Source organism: Carcharodon carcharias, chromosome 10, assembly GCF_017639515.1.
Source record: "Carcharodon carcharias isolate sCarCar2 chromosome 10, sCarCar2.pri, whole genome shotgun sequence".
In the NCBI taxonomy this organism is placed as follows: domain Eukaryota; kingdom Metazoa; phylum Chordata; class Chondrichthyes; order Lamniformes; family Lamnidae; genus Carcharodon; species Carcharodon carcharias.
The window spans coordinates 160,250,817-160,258,789 of record NC_054476.1 but is presented as its reverse complement, the minus strand read 5'-3'; positions in this window follow the sequence as shown (position 1 = coordinate 160,258,789).

Here is a 7,973-nt window from a genome sequence, read left to right as displayed (position 1 = left end):
TATTATTTGTCATTTATATAAATGACATAGATGGCTATGTGGGGGGTAGGATTAGTAAGTTTGCGGATGACACAAAGATTGGCTGGGTGGTTAACAGTGAGGTTGAGTGTCTTGGGTTACAGGAAGATATAGACGTAAAAACAAAATACTGCAGATGCTGGAAATTCAAAACAAAAACAGAATTACCTGGAAAAACTCAGCAGGTCTGGCAGCATCGGCGGAGAAGGAAAGAGTTGCCGTTTCGAGTTCTCATGACCCTTCAACAGAACTGATTGAATATTAGAAGAGGGGTGAATTATAAGCTGGTTTAAGGTGGGGGGGAGAGAAGTGGGGGGTTGGTGGTGTGGTTGTAGGGACAAGCAAGCAGTGATAGGAGCAGATAATCAAAAGATGTCACAGACAATGTCACAAAGAAGTGTTGAAGGTGGTGATATCTAAATGAATGTGCTAATTAAGAATGGATGGCAGGGCACTCAAGGTACAGCTCTAGTGGGGGTGGGGTGGAAAGACTAGCCCGGTATACAAGAATTAAAAATAATGGAAATAGGTGGGAAAAGAAAAATCTATATAAATTATTGGAAAAAACAAAAGGATGGGGGAAGAAATGGAAAGGGGGTGGGGATGGAGGAGGGAGTTCAAGATCTATAGTTGTTGAATTCAATATTCAGTCCGGAAGGCTGTAAAGTGCCTAGTCGGAAGATGAGGTGCTGTTCCTCCAGTTTGCGTTGAGCTTCACTGGAACAATGCAGCAAGTCAAGGACAGACATATGGTCAAGAGAGCAGGGTGGAGTGTTAAAATGGCAAGAGACGGGGAGGTTTGGGTCTTTCTTGCGGACAGACCGCAGGTGTTCTGCAAAGCGGTCGCCCAGTTTACGTTTGGTCTCTCCAGTGTAGAGGAGACCGCATTGGGAGCAATGAATGCAGTAGACTAAGTTGGGGGAAATGCAAGTGAAATGCTGCTTCACTTGAAAGGAGTGTTTGGGCCCTTGGACGGTGAGGAGAAAGGAAGTGAAGGGGCAGGTGTTACATCTTTTGCGTGGGCATGGAGAGTTGCCATAGGTAGGGGTTGAGGAGTAGGGGGTGATGGAGGAGTGGTCCAGGGTGTCACAGAGGGAAGGATCCCTACGGAATGCCGCCGGGGTGGGGGGGGTGGGGTGAGGGGAAAATGTGTTTGGCGGTGGCATCATGCTGGAGTTGGCGGAAATGGCGGAGGATGATCCTTTGAATGCGGATGCTGGTGGGGTGATAAGTGAGGACAAGGGGGACCCAATCATGTTTCTGGGAGGGAGGAGAAGGTGTGAGGGCGGATGCGCGGGAGATGGGCCGGACATGGTTGAGGGCCCTGTCAACGACTGTGGGTAGAAAACCTCGGTTAAGGAAGAAGGAGGACATGTCAGAGGAACTGTTTTTGAAGGTAGCATCATCAGAACAGATGCGACGGAGGCGAAGGAACTGAGAGAATAGGATGGAGTCCTTACAGGAAGCGGGGTTTGAGGAGCTGTAGTCAAGGTAGCTGTGGGAGTTGGTAGGCTTGTAATGGATATTGGTGGACAGTCTATCGCCAGAAATTGAGACAGAGAGGTCAAGGAAGGGAAGGGAAGTGTCAGAGATGGACCATGTGAAAATGATGGAGGAGTGGAGATTGGAAGCAAAATTAATAAATTTTTCCAAGTCCCAACGAGAGCACGAAGCAGCACCGAAGTAATCATCGATGTACCGGAGAAAGAGTTGTGGGAGGGGGCCAGAGTAGGACTGGAACAAGGAATGTTCCACATACCCCATAAAGAGACAGGCACAGCTGGGGCTCATGCGGGTACCCATAGTCACACCTTTTATTTGGAGGAAGTGAGAGGAGTTAAAGGAGAAATTGTTCAGTGTGAGAACAAATTCAGCCAGACGGAGGAGAGTAGTGGTGGATGGGGATTGTTCGGGCCTCTGTTCAAGGAAGAAGCTAAGGGCCCTCAGACCATCATGGTGGGGGATGGAGGTGTAGAGGGATTGGACGTCCATGGTGAAGGGGAAGCGGTTGGAGCCAGGGAACTGGAAATTGTTGATGTGACGTAAGGTGTCAGAGGAATCACGGATGTAGGTGGGAAGGGACTGGACAAGGGGAGATAGAAGGGAGTCAAGATAATGAGAAATGAGTTCCGTGGGGCAGGAGCAGGCTGACACAATCGGTCTGCCGGGACAGTTCTGTTTGTGGATTTTGGGTAGGAGGTAGAAGCGGGCTGTCCGAGGTTGAGCGACGGTCAGGTTGGAAGCTGTGGGAGGAAGATCTCCAGAGGAGATGAGGTCAGTGACAGTCCTGGAAACAATGGTTTGATGTTCAGTGCTGGGGTCATGGTTCAGGGAGAGGTAGGAGGAAGTGTCTGTGAGTTGACGTTCAGCCTCCGTGAGGTGGAGGTCAGTGCGCCAGACAACAACAGCACCACCCTTGTCAGCGGGTTTGATGACAATGTTGGGGTTGGACCTGAGAGAACGGAGTGCAGTAAGTTCAGCGAGAGAGAGATTAGAATGGGTGAGAGGAGCAGAGAAATTGAGATGACTAATATCACGCTGACAGTTCTCAATGAAAAGATCAAGAGAAGGTAAGAATCCAGAGGGTGGGGTCCAGGTGGAGGGAGAATATTGGAGGTGGGTAAAAGATGTTGCCCAAAGATGTGAGCATGGAGACGAAGACGGCGGAAGAAGAGTTCAGCATCATGCCGAGCCCGAAATTCATTGAGATGAGGACGTAAGGGTATGAAACTAAGTGAAAAACAGAATTACCTGGAAAAACTCAGCAGGTCTGGCAGCATCGGCGGAAAAGAAAAGAGTTGACGTTTTGAGTCCTCATAACCCTTCAACAGAACTAGGTGAATCCAAGGAAGGGGTGAAATATAAGCTGGTTTAAGGTGTGGGGGGTGGGGGGTGGGTAGGGGGAGAGAAGTGGAGTGGGGTGTTGTGGTTGTAGGGACAAACAAGCAGTGATAGAAGCAGATCATCAAAAGATGTCACAGACAACAGAACAAAAGAACACATAGGTATTGAAGTTGGTGATATTATCTAAGTGAATGTGCTAATTAAGAATGGATGGTAGGGCACTCAAGGTATAGCTTTAGTGGGGGTGGGGGGAGCATAAAAGATTTAAAAATATTTAAAAATAATGGAAATAGGTGGGAAAAGAAAAATCTATATAATTTATTGGAAAAAACAAAAAGGGGAAGAAACAGAAAGGGGGTGGGGATGGGGGAGGGAGCTCAAGACCTAAAGTTGTTGAATTCAATATTCAAGTCTGGAAGGCTGTAAAGTGCCTAGTCGGAAGATGAGGTGTTGTTCCTCCAGTTTGCGTTGGGCTTCACTAGAACAGTGCAGCAAGCCAAGGACAGACATGTGGGCAAGAAAGCAGGGTGGAGTGTTAAAATGGCAAGTGACAGGGAGGTTTGGGTCATTCTTGCGGACAGACCGCAGGTGTTCTGCAAAGCGGTCGCCCAGTTTACGTTTGGTCTCTCCAATGTAGAGGAGACCGCATTGGGAGCAACGAATGCAGTAGACTAAGTTGGGGGAAATGCAAGTGAAATGCTGCTTCACTTGAAAGGAGTGTTTGGGCCCTTGGACGGTGAGGAGAGAGGAAGTGAAGGGGCAGGTGTTACATCTTTTGCGTGGGCATGGGGTGGTGTCATAGGAGGGGGTTGAGGAGTAGGGGGTGATGGAGGAGTGGACCAGGGTGTCCCGGAGGGAACGATCCCTATGGAATGCCGCCGGGGTGGGGGGGTGAAGGGAGGATGTGTTTGGTGGTGGCATCATGCTGGAGTTGGCGGAAATGGCGGAGGATGATCCTTTGAATGCGGAGGCTGGTGGGGTGATAAGTGAGGATAAGGGGGACCCTATCATGTTTCTGGGAGGGAGAAGGCATGAGGGCGGATGCGCGGGAGATGGGCCAGACACGGTTGAGGGCCCTGTCAACAACAGTGGGTGGAAAACCTCGTTTAAGGAAGAAGGAGGACATGTCAGAGGAACTGTTTTTGAAGGTAGCATCATCGGAACAGATGCGACGGAGGCGAAGGAACTGAAAGAATGGGATGGTGTCCTTACAGGAAGCGGGGTGTGAGGAGCTGTAGTCGAGGTAGCTGTGGGAGTTGGTAGGCTTGTAATGGATGAGTCGGTAGGCTTGTAATGGATATTGGTGGACAGTCTATCACCAAAAATTGAGATAGAGAGGTCAAGGAAGGGAAGGGAGGTGTCAGAGATGGACCACGTGAAAATGATGGAGGGGTGGAGATTGGAAGCAAAATTAATAAATTTTTCCAAGTCCTGACGAGAGTTATGAAACTAAGTCCTTTGCTGAGCACTGAACGTTCAGTGTCGGAGAGGGGTAGGTCAGGGGGTATAGTGAATACACGGCCGGGGCTGGGATTGGGAGATGGGGTGGGGACGGAGGGACAGGCAGGGGTGGAGGGTCCTAGATGAGTGTTGGTGTTGATGAGTTGTTGGAGCTTGTGTTCCTTAGCACTTGAGAGAAAGAGAAAAAGTTTCTTGTTGAGGCGTCGGATGAGACAAAGATAAAATGAAACTGGGGGCACGCGCAGGTTTGAAAAAGGATGTTGCTGGAGGGAGAGGTCAAGTGTGTTCATATGGCGGCGCATAGCACTGAGTGTGGATCTCAGAATGTGACGGAAACAGCAGTCCGAGAAACATTTTATGTCTCGGAGATACCTGTAATCCTGGGTGGGTTCGAAACAAGAGGGATGGGATTTCAGTTGAAATCCACGTGGGGCAAGTCGGAGACGGAGACAGTCACTGAGTAAGGAGATATGGCTGTGAAAGCGGGTTTTAGTAAACACCCAGATATAGACGGGTTGTTCAAATGGGCAGATAAGTGGCAGATGGAATTTAACCCTGAAAAGTGTGAGGTGATACACTTTGGAAGGAGTAATTTGACAAGGAAGTATTCAATGAACGGCATGACACTAGGGAGTTCTGAGGAACAAAGGGAACTTGGTGTGTGTCTCCATAGATCTCTGAAGGCGGAGGGGCATGTTAGTATGGTGGTGAAAAATGCATATGGGACACTTGCCTTTATCAATCAAGGCATAGATTACAAAAGTAGGGAGGTCATGTTGGAGTTATATAGAACTTTGGTGAGGCCACAGCTGGAGTACTGTGTGCAGTTCTAGTCGCCACATTATAGGAAGGATGTGATTGCACTGGAGAGAGTACAGAGGAGATTCACTAGGATGTTGCCTGGGTTGAAACATTTAAGTTATGAAGAGAGGTTGGATAAACGTGGATTGTTTTCGTTGGAGCAGAGAAGACTGAGGGGTGACCTGATTGAGGTGTACAAGATTATGAGGGACATGGACAGGGTGGGTAGGGAGCAGCTGTTCCCCTTAGTTGAAGGGTCAGTCACAAGGGGACATAAGTTCAAGGTGAGGGGAAGGAGGTTTAGGGGGGATGTGAGGAAAAACATTTTTACCCAGAGGGTGGTGGCGGTCTGGAATGCACTGCCTGGGAGGGTGGTGGAGGTGGGTTGCCTCACATCCTTTAAAAAGTACCTGGATGAGCACTTGGGACGTCATAACATTCAAGGCTATGGGCCAAGTGCTGGTAAATGGGTTGGTAGGTCAGGTGTTTCTCATGTGGGGGTGGAAACTCAATGGACCGAAGGGCCTCTTCTGCACTCAGTGATTCTGTAACCCCTTCAGGTGATTGAAATCAGTCCAGGTCACATCTGTAAAGCCTTATATACCTTTCAATCTCCACCCGTCACGCATAGTCCAGCCACTTTTGAAGACATACAGAGAGGCAGTCTGCAGCCAGAAGTTGATTACTCTCTGGGAAAAAGAACTGTCTAAGATCCAGACTATCGTACTCTAGAACAGTTAAACTCATGGTCCTTGGTCTTCCCCAATCTTTAAATTAGAATAATCAATAATACAGAATCCTCATGATCAATACATAAAAGGCAGCCTGTCTTATCTGAGAACTACATATGCTTTCCTTAAAGCAGTTGATACATAAATGGTTAATCAGTATCTGTTTCCACAATGTCCAAATAATTTTAATGCTAACTTTACCTATCAGACCAAGCTCACCTTTCAATGTCCTAATCCTGGAGCATGTTATCTAGGACATTTTTGTTCCTGCTACTGCCCAAGATACTCTGTGCCTGCACATTTCTGTACAAGTCCATGTGGTAGAATTATCTTTCTTCAAATCACCCCAAATCCAAGATCTAAGGCTAGCCAAACATAGGTAGGGGGAACAAAAGGTTGGGAATATCTTTTCTAAAAATGCAGTCAAGCACAACATCCAAGATTGTATGCATTAAATAATTGGATTTATTTCCTTTGCTGTTCTTCAGTGTTAAACAATCTGGACAACTGGTCTGTACTTCACACCTTGGAGAGCCTTACCAAAAGCAAAATGACCCATGAAATATTAATCATCCCTTAAGCTGCATAATAGTTTGTGAACTCTTTCCTTTTTAATCAAACATGTTTTCTATACTACAAAAATGATTCAACAAACAAAGTTATGAGTCGCTCCAGATTTATGAATTTTCGCCATCTTCAAGAACCTTGAGTTAAATGCTCCACTTTAAATGTAATGGTAACAAATAGGAAGCGGCCAGAATTGGGAAAAATAACTCACGCTCATGTAAGGAGGTAGCCAAATGCCAATCCTGCTTCTTTTCAATGTTTCTGTTGTGTGTGCAATGCTGAAAATGTTATACTTCATTGTTTGCCGTTTCACATGGTCACATTTTGCAAACTTAAAAGGAATTGCCCTGCTTGAATTACTATTTACGAACATACGAAATATGAGCAGAAGTAGGCTATTTGGTCCCTCGAGCCTGCTCCATCATTCAATAAGATCATGGCTGATCAGTATGTTTCGAATTCCACATTCCCATCTACCACTGATAACCTTAGATTATTAGGCAAGGGAATCAATCTACTTGCATCTTATAAATATTCAATGACCCCCCCCCCCACCCCCCACTGCCTTTTGAGGAAGAAAGTTCAAAAGTCTCTCAACCATGAGTGAAAAAGTTTCTCATCTGTCTTAAAAAGGTAACCCTCAATTTTAAAACAGTGCCCCCTAGTTGTGGACTCACCCACAAGAGGAAACATCTTTTCCATCTCCACTTTGTCAAGACCATTCAGGATCTTATATACTTTAATCCACCCTCACTCTTCGAAACTCCAGTGGAAACAAGCCCAGTCTGTCCAAACTTCTCATAAGACTCATGCCAGGTATCAATCCAATAAACCTCCTCTGAACCACCTCCAATGCATTTACATCCTTGCTTAAATAAGGAGATCAAAGCTGCACACAGTATTCGAGATGCGGTCTCAGCAATGTCCTGTATAACGGAAGCAGAACATCCTTACTTTTATGTTCAATTCTTTTTGTAATAAAGGATAGCATTCCATTCGCCTTCTTAATTACTTGCTGTACCTGCATACTGACTTTTTGTGACTCATGCACTGGAACGCCTATATCCCTCTGCACCTCAGAATTCTGCAGCCATTCTCCATTTAAGTAATACTCTGCCTTTTTATTCTTCCTGCCAAAGTGAGCAACTTCACATTTTCCCACATTATATTCCATCTGCCAGATTTTTGTCCACTCACTCAACCTATCTATATCCATCTTCAACCTCATGTCCTTTTCACAACAAACTTTCCTACCTATCATTGTCTCATTTGCAAATTCAGCTACCATGCCTTCGCTCCCCTCATTTCAGTCATTGATATAAATTGTAAAAAGTTGAGGCCCTAGCATAGGTCCCTGCGGGACTCCATTTGTCACACCCTGCTAATCAGAAAAAGACCCGTTTATGCATGCTCTGTTTTCTGCCAGCCAGCCAATCTTCTATCCATGTTAATACGTTACCCCCTGCACCACGAGCTTTTATTTTCCGCAATAACCTTAGATGCAGCACCTTATCAAATACCTACTGGAAATTCAAGTACAGTATGTCTACC